This window comes from Schistocerca cancellata, chromosome 3, assembly GCF_023864275.1.
Source record: "Schistocerca cancellata isolate TAMUIC-IGC-003103 chromosome 3, iqSchCanc2.1, whole genome shotgun sequence".
Lineage (NCBI taxonomy): Eukaryota > Metazoa > Arthropoda > Insecta > Orthoptera > Acrididae > Schistocerca > Schistocerca cancellata.
The window spans coordinates 855500635-855516050 of record NC_064628.1 but is presented as its reverse complement, the minus strand read 5'-3'; the positions used below and the strand labels follow the sequence as shown (position 1 = coordinate 855516050).

Sequence of the window (15416 nt, the reverse complement as noted above, 5' to 3'; positions counted from 1 at the left end):
TAACACCTACCAAAGGCAGTGATTGCAGTATACATCCTACATTCTCGCGCTAGTTCAATTTGCCAAAAACTATTCGTAAATCGAGCGATGAGAATACGTTTACATTACGAACTTTTCGTAGTAAATCTTCTAGTCTCTTGGGATGATCTGTTTCTGGAGTTATGATTGTGTTAATTCGTCTGGAATCTAGCACTAAACGTATTGTTGCATCCTTCTTTTCTACAACACATAACGGGCTGTTATACATTGACGGTACCTGTTCAATAACACCCTCCTGTTCCATCTTGTTTAATTCTAAGAATACAGCTCGTCGTTAACTTAATGGAATGTTATATGGGGCTACTCTAAACGGTTCGTTGTCTTTAATCTCGAATCTGTATTGAAAATTCTTGATTGCTTCGGTTTCGGTTCAAATACAATAGCATACTTGCGTACTATTCCATCTAAATCACACCTTTGTTGATCTGTTAACCCCTCTATACTTTGTATTTTTTTTCGATCTCTGTGTGAATTTCTTCAAGTATTTCTACATCCATAGGCTCTGATTCACTTATCCTTAGATATTGCGGATTATCCTGACCGCCATATGTCCTTCTACTTGCATCTGTAACTGTGTGTAGTTTCCGCAGATTTCTTCATGTCTCATGTTGTCTTCAAACTCTAATTTCTCCTAAAGTGAGACATCCTCTGCCCATATCTAATACCGCTTGCTGTTGACTAAGAAAATCAGCTCCGATAATCATATCGACTGACATTTTCGGTACAATGCCGATGTTGGTTTCATTTATATGACCCTGGCAGTCAAATGTAAGTCTTCTCTGCCTTGTGACGTTCGATGAACGTCCTATAATTAGACCATGTACTTTAACCTTGCGTGTTTTAAACTCCAACAACTCATTGTCGCTATTACATCGTATAAATAACATCTACGATATTGCCGTTAAATCACTTCAGCAACCTATAATCGCGTTAACGCCAATACCTTTTACTGTTACACGCAGTATCGGACGTATTTCCAAAATGCTATCATCTTTAACTTCCTCCATTAATGTATCCTCAATTACATCGTAATTTAATCTATTTATTTGTGCCTGTTCAACTATTTGGGGAGAAGTATTTCCCGTTTGCAATTCGTTTAACTGTATTTTTGCTACTTTCAGATCAGCTGCTACCTTAGCCAATCGCGATTTTAAAATCTCATTCTGACACCTTGCTCTCTCTTTTAAATGTGTTTGTTCGTCACACATTCGCGTGATCGTGTTTAATTTGGATTTTAAGACATGACAACCGTTCTTTACCTGTGACAGTACCTCTCGCTTAGATTCTATGGTTTCATTAAATTCTATATTAGATGTGTCTGTACTCGCACGCTTAGTCAATAATTCGTCCTCATGTTTGCTGTCTGCCACTGAAGGTTGCAGATTCATCTTTGTAGGTAAATCGTCTTTAATGGTGACACTGTTTTCTGTATTTGGCTTGATGATGACACAGTCTTGGTGATATTGCCGTACTATGTCTTTATATGTACCACAATTATATACGATTGATTTATCGGCCTGTTCACATACTTCCCGGTCTGATGCATTTTCCGCCCTAGTCGAAATGTGTGCCCTATTATTGGACTTTCTGTGATCTACTTGTTCGTCTCTATTCTGTTCGATTTGCTGTATTCATAGCGCTTCCGACTCTTTCTATTTGTCTTCTAAAGTGCCATGGAAGGATCTTAGAAAATCTTGCAATGTGTTAAGCTTTAGGTTAGGTTCAAATAGCTCTGAGCACTATGGGACTCAACATCTTAGGTCATAAGTCCCCTAGAACTTAGAACTACTTAAATCTAACTAACCTAAGGACATCACACACACCCATGCTCGAGCAGGATTCGAACCTGCGACCGTAGCAGTCCCGCGGTTCCGGACTGCAGCGCCAGAACCGCTAGACCACCGCGGTCGGCCTTTAGGTTAGGTGGACATGCCTGTACTTCTCTTTTTTCTCTCGGACCTATGTATTTGGTGGGTTACTCCTGTCGTCTTGATCAAGTGTATTCTGACTTACATTAGGATGTATATCATCCTGCGCAGAATCGTCTTTTGTCTGTTCAGAATCAAATATTTGAGCCATACACCTCAACGCTTCCTCATTGTCATTTATTTCTTGAATAGGTAAAACTAGGAGTTCGTTCTCGTCGTCCGTATCTGTCCATTCTATCTCGTCCGAACACTTCAATTGTGACTTCCTTCATATCTGAAATATGGGTGCTGATACTTCTGACGAACCTTCTCGTCCCTATTTCCAGTTTCGATTCCCGACCATCGTATCTTATCCTATTTATCGCTACGTTTACGGTGTTGTCCGTCTCTACAGAAGGTATATCATCTGCTCGAACCCCTGCTATACCGGATGTTCGTCATTCTGTACATTTCCCTGGATTTGATGGTCGTAATTCCACCTCCCTCTGCGGTTCATTTCTCCTGTAATTTCCTGACGTGTTTGGTTGTGGCTGCGTTCCATCGCCAACCTCTCATCTGCTTTCTCTCCATAGAGCTGGCGATCGCTGATTGAAATCAGGATATCGATTTTCCCCGCGTTCTCCAGTTGCCATTCTGATTATCATCCCTGTTTGTCCTGTTCCAACTATTATTATTATTAAGGCCATGTACGTTACGTTGTAGTCACGTGTTTACACTGTTCCCACCTACGTAATTATTGCCATTTCTCCCAGAATTCAAGCCCATTACCTGTCCACCATTACTGCCAGTACTGTCATTCTTATTACTTGTCCTTTCAAAGTTATTCTGTCCTGAGTCGAGACGTCTTTGAGCGTCGTTTTCGTGCATGAGTTCGACCTCTCGAAAAATACCTTTGAATGTTTCAACATTGTTACCCCAACGTCCTATCAATGCATGTTGATATCTTATAGGTAATTTCGTCTTGCATATTTGGATTGGACTGTCTAAATGTTGATTTCGTTTAACCATATTCTCGAATAATTTGACTGAGGTTTTCTCTCGCGAGTTTTCAAGTGAGACATTTTGCAATAGGCCATACCTTATTCTCATTTGTGCTTCCGGTGAACAATATCTGGCAATAAAGGCTGCACGAAACGATTCATACGAATCACAAGTCTCCGCTATCATTTTCATAGTTTCCGCTGTATTTCCGTCCATGTGTGCACAAATGAAATCTAATTTATGTTTCACAGGACAGTGTGTTGGTATCCCTACTTTGAATTGATCTATGAACGTGCGAGGGTGCAGACTGTTTGTATCTTCCTTATAGTGTTGATATTTGCGCAATGTAAGAAAGTGATTACCATCAACGTTTTGTACTTCGTTCTGCTATGTACCTTCTGTGTTTTGGAAACTCAAATTCTGCCCTAGGTTTGCATCAAATCTCCACAGACATGTGTAATTTGGCTGCTCGTTGTGTAACATTTGTGCTTCAGAATCACTTGCAGGTTTCTTTGCGAAATATGCATGCATAACACCCGCTGCTACCGGCTCTGTATCTTGTCTAGAAAGTAATTCTGGCTCGTGAGATACCATGCAGTAACCTGTCGGTACTCGTGGTACTGGTTGTGGTGTTGCGTAATATGGTGCTATTGCTTGGTCTGCGTACGTCACGATCTATGTTTGACGTATGTAACCTTGCTGTAAACCACATTGTTCCCTACTCTTACTGTACTGTTCTGGAATGTGCTGTTTTGAATTAATTTCCCGATCTCTGTTTGTGTTTTCAGAATGACATTCACATGTGCCTTTCTGTCGTGTGTCACACGTACTTTCACGTTCGTTTTCTGTTGCGTTAGTGGTGACTGTTGACTTTGCCGTCTTCACAGTAGTATCTACTGATATTATCGTGGATTCTGTCGTCGTTTGCGACTCCCCACTAACGCTTTCTGCGTCTCCTCGACTTTCAATTGAAGGCAAAATTTCCGACCTGAGCCTTTGAAGTTGATGTTCGTTTTTCTCTTGTATCTTTACTGTACGAGCATCGAATTTCCGAAATGCAGCTTTAGTTGTTCTTTTATGAGACATCGTCTCAGCAATGACATGTTTCCCTTTCGTCGACGCTCTGATGGCAAAAGCTTCGACCTGTTGTTTTACCTTCTTGACACTTTGTTGGTATCTTCACGTAACGTATTCAGATCTGCTTGTACAGTGTCGATATCTGTTCTCATTTGCGCGTGCTCTGTCATAAGCGTTTGAAGCGTGACTTGTGCTTCTTACGCTTCAGTTCGGATTTGATCTAATTGTCCTTGTATATTATCAAGCGTTTTCTGTATTTCTCTATTAGTTTCTTTCAGCCCCTGTGTTATACGTCCTTCTTAGCACTCTGCAAATTCTTTTTGCCCTTTATTAGTTTCTGGAGATGTTTGTAGTAAACGCTGGAACATAACAAATATGTAAGCATTTTCTACACTTACATCATTCTCACCTGTTGCCGTGTGATGCAACCGTTCCCCATCTCGCTTTTCTTATCACCGTTTCCCTCTCTTCCGAACACACTGTATGTGCACTAATACTCGTTCTTTCATATGACTGTAAAACTGATTTATTATTATCACGTTCAGTTCTACATACTGTAAATTGCTGTCTACTGATCTGAATCATGTGCAACACTATTCTCATGCCAATTACTTTGATCTGATTGAACGCCATGCGTTGCATTTTCAGTCTCATTTGGTATTGCCACGTACTCTGTTTTGGGTTGTTCACATCGATGTTGCGTGTCCAACTCGATCCTATCAAGGTTGACCATTATTTCGCTTTGTCTTGACCTATTGTTGTCTGTCATTTTCGATCGTTCTTCTACGCGTTGTTGTTCTTGAATTTTATGAACTTGACTACACGTTAACATCAGATTGTAAGATTTGACTCTACCCCATAATATCATTCACATAGTTCTAAACTCAATCTTTTCTGCTCTTGGAGTTCAGACAGAACTCAACACAACCCAATACAACAATATTTTTGCGCCAGCAATAAACATACCAAAATACACTCTTATCTACACTTATGTACAACTTATTTACTTAACTACTCAGGTGAGTCACATTTGATGTTAAAATTAATTTTCTCCAGTTTGTGTTAGCTTTTGTCTACCTCTTTATCTATTTGTTTTCTATCCCGTCTAGCAGAATGCTGTTAATTGAAAATCCTGGGACGCTATCAGAATACTGTTAATTCATTATCCTGGCAAGGTACTGACATATTGTAATGTGTCGCTGTATTTGTTAATTTTGAATGCTACAAAGTATAACGTTCTGACTGTCTTCTCAAGCCCAGGGTGGTAAACAGACATTCCACGTAGCTGTTAATTCTGGCTCTACATCAAAGTAATCAGACGGGCTACTGTGACATTCCAAGAATACATAAATTGATATTAATGACCAGTTTGGGATTTAACCTAAAATGATAACACGATCTCTCCCTCTTCCATACTACATTTAATTTACCAAAGCTCTCAAGAATCAAGTTATAATCAATAAGCAAGTTTAATTACTTTTTCTCTCAATAAATCAATTAATACTTAAACATTGAATATGTAATTAATAAAACTATATCTCTATATGTGAAAATGTTATCAACTGCGTTCTAAGTTCTAAGTTCTAGGAGACTGATGACCTCAGAAGTTAAGTCCCATAGTGTTCAGCGCCATTTGGACCATTTGAACCGAAAATGTGGACGTCTTACAAGGAAATATGTAAGAAACTGAATGAAGACCCCACTGACAACACTCTTAGAATATTTACGAGGTTGATAAAGCAAGTCTAGAATAGAGCTTTCAGAAAAGTCTGTTCAGGTCAATTGCGCTACTACCAAGTGTTTAAGGATTGCAGGAAGTGCACAAAGAACATGTTTCTCCAAGGCCTATAGTGAGCGCGTTTGGTTCGCTTACCTATTCGATTGAAAAGTTCTCAACAATTTGGGCCGATTCGATTCGTATATCAAGAATTCGGCACTGTATCAAATTAAACGGCACAGTGGTACATTTGGAGGATATATTAGTTTTGATGTGGTTTCGCTATTCACTACGGTTTCGCCCAATGAAGTTTTGCAACACCTGAATCAGATTTTTCCTCTCGACGCTGCGAAACTATTTAAATATTGCTGCACAACCCTGTATTTCAAATGGAGTGATGAGTTCTTTGAATAGAAGGATAGTGTCGCTATGGGGAGCCCCTTACGAACAGTTACAGCAAACTTCTTCATGGAAAAATTCGAGGAGCAGGTACTGTTAAAGGCGAACAAGAAATCGAATATCTGGTTCCGGTATGTGGGTAATTCATTTGTTTTGTGGTGGCATGGCAGGGAGGAACTGGATCGTTTTCACAATAGTCTCAACGGGATCAATCCGAATATTCTGTCTACCATGGAAGAGGAAGATGGCAGGAGGAGGATTGAATTTTCTGGATGTGCTAGTTGTCAAGAAAGATGGTAGGTTGGGCAACACGGTTTACCGAAATCAGATGCACACAGCTCATTACCTACACCTGGATTTGAACCACCATCCAAAACAATAGCGAGACATCATATAAACGTTGGCAGGTGTTGTTGTTGTGGTCTTCAGTCCTGAGACTGGTTTGATGCAGCTCTCCATGCTATTCTATCCTGTGCAAGCTTCTTCATCTCCCAGTATCTACTGCAACCTACATCCTTCTGAATCTGCTTAGTGTATTCATCTCTTGGTCTCCCTCTACGATCTTTACCCTCCACACTGCCCTCCAATGCTAAATTTGTGATCCCTTGATGCCTCAAAACATGTCCTACCAACCGATCCCTTCTTCTAGTCAAGTTGTGCCACAAACTTCTCTTCTCCCCAATCCTATTCAATACCTCCTCATTAGTTACGTGATCTACCCACCTTATCTTCAGCATTCTTCTGTAGCACCACATTTCGAAAGCTTCTATTCTCTTCTTGTCCAAACTAGTTATCGTCCATGTTTCACTTCCATACATGGCTACACTCCATACAAATACTTTCAGAAACGACTTCCTGACACTTAAATCTATACTCGATGTTAACAAATTTCTCTTCTTCAGAAACGCTTTCCTTGCCATTGCCAGTCTACATTTTATATCCTCTCTACTTCGACCATCATCGGTTATTTTACTCCCTAAATAGCAAAACTCCTTTACTACTTTAAGTGTCTCATTTCCTAATCTAATTCCCTCAGCATCACCCGACTTAATTTGACTACATTCCATTATCCTCGTTTTGCTTTTGTTGATGTTCATCTTATATCCTCCTTTCAAGACACTGTCCATTCCGTTCAACTGCTCTTCCAAGTCCTTTGCTGTCTCTGACAGAATTACAATGTCATCGGCGAACCTCAAAGTTTTTACTTCTTCTCCATGAATTTTAATACCTACTCCGAATTTTTCTTTTGTTTCCTTTACTGCTTGCTCAATATACAGATTGAATGACATCGGGGAGAGGCTACAACCCTGTCTTACTCCTTTCCCAACCACTGCTTCCCTTTCATGCCCCTCGACTCTTATAACTGCCATCTGGTTTCTGTACAAACTGTAAATAGCCTTTCGCTCCCTGTATTTTACCCCTGCCACCTTCAGAATTTGAAAGAGAGTATTCCAGTTAACATTGTCAAAAGCTTTCTCTAAGTCTACAAATGCTAGAAACGTAGGTTTGCCTTTTCTTAATCTTTCTTCTAAGATAAGTCGTAAGGTCAGTATTGCCTCACGTGTTCCAACATTTCTACGGAATCCAAACTGATCTTCCCCGAGGTCGGCTTCTACCAGTTTTTCCATTCGTCTGTAAAGAATTCGCGTTAGTATTTTGCAGCTGTGACTTATTAAACTGATAGTTCGGTAATTTTCACATCTGTCAACACCTGCTTTCTTTGGGATTGGAATTATTATAATAGCGAGACATCATATAAACGTTGGCAGGTAGAGCAAGCAAAATCTGCAAACCAGAGCTGCTTGACACAAAATTAAAACATTTCATCAGTGCATTGCACAAGAATTGTTATTCGTTCGCTGAGGTGAAAAGAACTTTAAGATCACTGCGTCAAAACCGTAGCGATGCACAAGAGCCGGTGAAATTGAAAGTTTTCCTGCCTTTAATTGAGGATGTTACTGACAGCATAGGGAGAACTTGAAGAAGCGGAAGATCGCGGTGACATACAAGCCCATTCGGAAGATACAAGGTCCCCTAAAATTGTCCAAGGATGCTCGCCAACTGCTGGAAGAAGCATGAATTTAGAGGATTCTGTGTAGTTGTGGGGAGATGTACGCGGATACTATGAAAAGAACGGTCGCAAAGCGGCTAGTGAGCACAAGGGCGGCTGCAGAAGAGGGGAGATTGACAGATCAGCTACTGCGAAACATGCTTTGCAGCCAGGAGACCACCACATTCGCTTTGGTAGGACTCAAGTACTGGTAGCCACAAGCAGATACAATGGAAGATTATACAGGGAGGCCATAGAGATTGTGAAACACCCCAGCAGTTTCAACAGGAAGGAGGAGGGCATGAAACTGAATGACATGTGGATTCTGGTGCTGAAGAAGAGGTGTACCAGTCATACACCCTGAGGTGTTAGCAGCAGCGCACGATGCCAGTTGACAACGGCCAGTTGCGGTCGCTCATTCAAAACACGTGACGTCACGCCACTGCGCGGAAGTGGAATTTTGCTGCAGTCAGTAGCGAGCCACGGTGTGAATCGGACTTTCAAGAAAAGTAGGTACGATGCCCTTTCAAAATCTCCTCCGCAAATGGGGGCGAAACGTTGGGTTTGAAGGAAAATCCTTTCGAACACGGTATAGTATCCCGGAATATTTTATTACTTGTGCTTATTATGGCACTGTCTGATTAGTAACACGGAACATACTTTTCCAGTACTGCAGCAGCTGCATGTTTCCCGACGGCAGTGGCACCTTTCATCAAGATAATGCGCCATGTCAAAAGGCCAGGACTGTGATAGAGTGGTTCGAGGAGCAGAGTGACGAGTTCCAATTGATGTGCTTGCCACCCTGCACGCCAGATCTGAACCCGATCGAACACATCTGGGATGTGACTGAATGTGACAGAGTTCAACGCCCCCTCGCCATAATTTATGGGGATTAGGTGACTTGTGTGTGCAGATGTGGTGGCAACTCCCTCCAGCTTCCTTCCAAGGCCTCGTTGTTACCACGCATTATGCGTCGCCACTGTTATCCATGCCAGTGGCGGATGTACCAGCTTTTAGGTAGGTAGTTATAATGTTCTGGCTGATCAGTGTATACAGATGTCCGCCCCCAGTAGCTGAATAGTCAGCGTGACGGATTGTCAATCCTCTGGGCCCGGGTTCGGTTCCCGGTCAGGTCGTGGAATTCTGTCTGCCCAGGGACTGGGTGTTGTGCTGCCTCATTACCATCCTATCATCCTCATCGACTGCAGGTCGCCGAAGTGGCGTCACACTTAAAGACCGGCACCTGGCTAACGGTCTGCCCGACAGGTGGCCGTAGCCATACGATTAAATAAAAGTGTATACAGATGACGGTAGTGTTGCATACCCAAGGTATAAAAGGACAGTACATCTGTGGAACTGTTAACTGTACTCAGGTGATGACTGTGAAAATATTACCGGTGTGATTGTGCCCTCACGACGGAAACTGACAGACTTTGAACGCGAAATGATAGCTGGAGCTAGACGTATGGGACATTCCATTTTGGAAATAGTTAGGGAATTTAATATTTCCGAATCGACAGTGTCAAGAGTTAGCCAAGAAGGCCAAATCTGAGGGATTACTTCTCACCATGGACAAAGCAGTGGCCGACGGCCTCCATTTAACGATTGAGGGCAGCGACGTTTGCGTAGAGTTGTCAACACTGAGTGAAATAACTGCAGAAAGCAGACTGTATCCGTTAGGACAGTGCGGTAAAATTTGATGTTAATGGACTATGGCAGGAGACGACCGACTCGAATGCTCTTTCTAACCGCATGACATCACCTGCAGGGCCTCCGTTGTGGCCTAGACTGCTGGAGAACCGTGGCCTGGTCATATGAGTCCGCTTTTGAGTTGGTAAGAGCTTGTAAGTGGGCTGTTTAGGTTTGTATGTTGGTAACGCCACGTAGCGCTCTGTATGAAAATCACTGACTGTGCTGTGTGCAGTCTGTGGCTGGTTGGACTCATTGTTGGAATATTCGCTTGTGTAGTGTTGGGCAGTTGGATGTCAACAGCACGTAGCGTTGGGCAGTTGGAGGTGAACCGCCGCAGTGGTGGATGTGGGGAGAGAGATGGCTGAGTTTTGGGAGCGGACGATGTGGACGGGTGCCCATCAGAAAAAGGAAATTTGTAAGATTGGATGTCATGAACATATATACATATATATATATATATGACGACTTTTGAACACTATTAAGGTAATTACACAGTTTGTTCTCTATCAAAATCTTTCATTTGCTCACTATGCCTATCAGTAGCTAGTGCCTTCAGTAGTTGGAATCTTTTATTTAGCTGGCAGTATTGGCGCTCGGTGTATTGCAGTAGTTAGAGTAACTAAGATTTTTGTGAGGTAAGTGATTCATGAAAGGTATAGGTTATTGTTAGTCAGGACCATTCTTTTGTAGGGATTATTGAAAGTCAGACTGCGTTGCGCTAAAAAAAATTGAGTGTCAGTTTAGTGACGATCATAATAACTAAAGAGAGAAATGTCTGAGTACGTTCAGTTTTACTCAGCTGTTTGTAAATCAAATAACGTAAGGCGTTTCAATCTGACGGTAGATTTCAATTGTGGTGCAGACCTCACGAAGCCATGGAGCCAAGTTGACATCAACAAGGCACTGTGCAACCTGGTGGTGGCTACATAATGGTGTGGGCTGAGTTTGCACGGAATGGGCTGGATCCTCGGTATGTTAGGCTACTTGGAGGCCGTTTGCAGCCACTCATGGACGTCATGTACCAAAAGAACTATAGAATTTTTATGGATCACTATTCCTTGAGGAAAGATTTAGTCGGTCCGATATTTCAACCCAATTCCAATCGAACATCTGTGCAATGTAATCGTAATGTCAGTTCGTGCGCAAAATTCTTCACCTTCAACACCTTCGCAGTTATAGATGGCTATAGACGCAGCATGGCTCACTGTTTCTGCAGGTGACTTCCAACAACTTGTTGAGTCCATGCCACGTCCAGCTGCTGCACTACACTGGACTAAAGGAGCCTGACAAGATACTAGGAGATTAGAAGGTGTCTCAAGACTTCTGTCAGCTCAGTGTCTGTCTCTATGCCAACGCCTAAGTGTTGTTGCAGTTCTCAAAACGAATATATATATCATTCTCTTGCAGCTGTTCGTAGTTCAATTCAAAGCTGGCAACAGCGCTGCTGAGAGCCAGCGATCTTCCTTTGACGACTCTGTTATTCGGGCTACATCTTTACTGTATGGGCTATGGCTTGGTGGCGTCTCCCACCAGTCCAGCTAGGTACAGAGACGTAACTTGTTGCAGATGTTGCCACCAAACATAACGGGCAGTCTTTTGGATGTAAGGGTAAGGGGATATCACTTTTGACACTAGATGCACAGGTGCAGGGGCTTTATCCCTTTTCTCTGGTAAAGAACTGTTTTGGTCCCTGGGCGGTCGACTGGCTGGCACAGTTGCGTGCTAACGCACCCTTCTACACACTTTCCAGCGGGCTAGTTGCTTCCGCCGAAAAAAAAACCCTGTGGCCGTCGTGTCTTGAATGTTTGTGTACGCCAGCGTCGACTTTTTAATCTCAGAGAGCACTTGCGATTTATTTATTAGATTTGCATATTGATTAAATGGAAATATGTAACACTGACTCTACCCTATCGAGTTTGGGCTCGAATGAAACGTCTTGATACGCAGAATACGATGGTGAGGTCGGAATATACAAGAAATGAAGGTCAGGAGAGCACGGCACCTTACAATGATACGTTAGAAAAGTTAGTCCTTTGGAAACTACAGTACAAGTGGAACACGTCCTAACTGGCTAGGTGCCACTGCCAGAGAGTATATGTTAATTGGAGGTGAAGTCCTTCAGCTGTCTTCAACAGTCAACATATTGTTCCTCTACTATGATCTGCATTGGCAATAGAGAGCGAGGGCAGACTGTCAGCAGGTCACACCCTTAACTAGTATGGATGGTCTCTTAGATCGCTACAGTTTTTTGTCTTGTGATACTTCACACATCCCTGTGAGGTGAAGTACACTCTTATGTGTACTTTCCGATTGGATGGCAAGTGACACATCCTAGAAATCTGGCATTGTTGCTGCGATTTGTTTCTTATTTTTAGGCCTTGAGAGGACTCATAGATGTGCCATAGTGTTCGGGTGCCTGTTTTTGTCGAAGGTTACAGTTTCTCCATGGTGAGAAAAGCTAATCTTCTACATAGCGTTTTCGATGAAACAAGGATGTGTGTATTCAAGAACGCCTCAGTGAATTGTCAGATGAGGAGTTTGATGAAAGTGATAATGACCCTGATTTCTAGTATTTAGTGATCGCGTACTAATTTGGAGAAGGAAACTGAAGGTCATGAAGAAGTGATACGTGGTGATGACTGAGAAGCGTACTTCTTCGGTAAGAACACAAATATATTTTCGATGGAGAAAACACAACTCGCTAACTAATATAAGAACAAGGCATCGCAATATCCTCTTGCAGCTACCTCGTCTTCAAAAAATTCCGGAAGTCTCGGAGAAAACTTATTGTTATGGAGATATGAGCCTGAAATACAGAATTTTTTTTTTTTTTGAGAAATGAAAAACATCAACCCTTTGTTGTCCTTGTTTGACGTAAAAACGAGATATCCGCGTCAACATTTTGGTGTTCCGGTTTGCTTAAAGAATTATGGAGGTTCTGTATGAAACGCATGCAGGCTGAAAGCAATTACAATCCAGTTCAGTTCCTCAGAAGAATACGGAAGGTAATTACTTTATTCTTGATTTTTAAAATAAAATTGGCATAATTTCAGCCTTGGCAGTATTATGTGGTGGAATAATCGCCCTAAGGTTGAAATGATATTAGTAAACTCCAAATGATTCCAAATACAATTTGTCATAATTGAAATGCGTTTTTCAGTTCAGTTATGTTGCGAATGTGTAATACTATCTCCCTGATGATAATTGGCGGGTGAATAGAGAGGTAACGATGTGTTGTTATTTTAGTAATACATAAAATTAAAATAAGATGCCAATTTTGATGTGTTCTAGTATTCAAAGTGTTTTAAATTCTGCTTGGTTAAAAAACGCAAATTTACATAAAATTTGTTTCCAAGAAGTGTAACAAACGACAGAAAGGTCATGAAAATATATATTCACCAAAACAGAGGTTTTATACATAAAAAATAAAAAGGAGGTGTGAGAGATTCCTCCATACTAATGGTGGTTTTCTCAGCATTCACAGTAGCTATGGGTTAAAATGAACACACAACAGCTGAACCAATGATTTTACGTGGCATGTAGGATACAATAAATTATGCTTGAATGATTCAAGAAAGTATATTAAGCAAAGTTCGAGATAGTTATTAAGCTGGATCGGCGAATTACACATTTCGCCATAAATAATACATGTATGATCGCCCATAGCTTCTATGGGATTTGCGGATGGCAAATAGAATAAGGCTCACTTGAACCTCTGTAATAGATACAACACAGGACACAAGACGCTAAATATCCTACTGATGAGCAGAAGTAATAGTTATGGTTGTCTGTCAAGACCAACACACTAGTAATTCTATTACTTAGAGCTTGCGTCTCTCCTAGGGAGCAAAAATTTTCATCACCTTGAAGCTGGATGTTTAGAGTATTGTGAGATGGTGTTTATTCGAGGATGTGCCATTCAAACTTTAGATAACATATACGATGTATTCCATGTGAAGTTCAGTTACTAAGTAGGGTGACTACAATGAATTTCACGTGAAGTTCAGTTACTAAGTAGGGTGAGCAGTTTGTTACGCTACCAAAAATTGTTAGTACAGTTATCCAGGACACAACCGACATTGATAACAGTCACTGTCCAGTAATGAAGTTGAATGTTAGATTGTTTAGACGAGAATATTACACTTCTCTCTTATTACAGTTACTGTTACAGACAATTACACTCCTATGGTTCATTTAAGTGGGCCCATCATATATATCGCTGAGTCCAACAGTAGTTTAGTTCACGGTACTTATTGATCACATCACGGCTCTATTAAAAAGGTATTACAATTTCTGAGTTCCGCAGTTAGATGTGCGCTTATTGTTGCGTACAGAATGCACATGACTGTGGGGTGAACCAACAGTGAGGTTGCACTCGAACGTAGACATTACTCGAGTACTTTTAAACTATCGACTGGCAATTCTGAGTAACGTCCCAGTGCTTGCAGACTGGTGTAAGAGAAAACCGTTACTTTGAAAACTATGTTGTTCTTTTGGTCTTCAGTCCAAATACTGGTTTAATGCAGCTCTCCGTGATACTCTATCCTGTCCAAGCCTCTTCAAAATCCTTCTGAATCTTCTTACTGTATTCATCTCCTGGTCTCCCTCTACGATCTTTACCCGCACGTTTTCCTCCAGTACTAAATTGGTGATACCTTGATGTCTCAGGATGTCCCCTACAAAACGACACTATTTTTCTTCTATCTGTGAATCTCCTCGGTTACATATGTGAGTGCCATATTGCCAATTAAGGTAAATTTCATGAAATCATTAATTAGTGCATTAAGTAATCAATGCTGTAGGTCATATAGTAGTGCGAAATTAAGGCAACAAAACTATGCAGTGTGGTCAGAAACAGTGTGAAGAACCTGTAAGCGTGTTGCAGGGTACGCTGTGCTGAGAAAGAAATAAAAAATTCTCTATGGTGTGCCAAGTCAATTAGCACTGAAGTTAGCCAATCAGGCCGCTGCGCACGCAAATTAAAGTGGCCGACCAGACACAATTAGCGTCAACTGTTCTCAAGGCGTAGACGACAGAACAGGAGAATTCTCAACCTTTGGCTCGGATTCGATCCTCATTACCATTAAAAGTGCAATTCTTGTATCGCTCCCTTATTCGGCTACAAGAAACCAAACGAAGGACATGTTTTGCAACACCGTTTAATGCAGGTCACATGAATTTGTTGGCGCAACGGCCTGGTTGGCTAACTTCAATGCTAATCAACTCGGAAATGGGGAACGAATTCTTTTCTTGCCAATTGTTACTCAGCACCACCAACCCTGCAAGATTCTTAAAAGCTTTGCGCATTGTTCCTGATCAATCCGTATAGCTGACGTCCGGAATCTAACAGTAGTTATTACAACATCTGCTCTGTAAAATAGTACTTGCTATGAGCTTTCAAGTTAATTTATATGGAGATAATAAATTGTACATAATTTAAAGTATTTACTGGAACTTGAGAATGCTAATCTTTCAGCTGGTTTAGGTCACGTTTCTCAAATATAATTATTCGCTCGTAGGATAATACTAACTG

The 15416-nt window shown here is 41.3% G+C and overlaps 1 protein-coding gene across 1 annotated transcript in view; it reads left to right on the top strand.

Annotated features, from left to right (window-relative positions):
* Positions 1–15416, top strand: part of LOC126176609 (solute carrier family 22 member 7-like) — a 726639-nt gene that overhangs the window by 539286 nt on the left and 171937 nt on the right. The gene's annotated exons all lie outside the window — the stretch shown is intronic.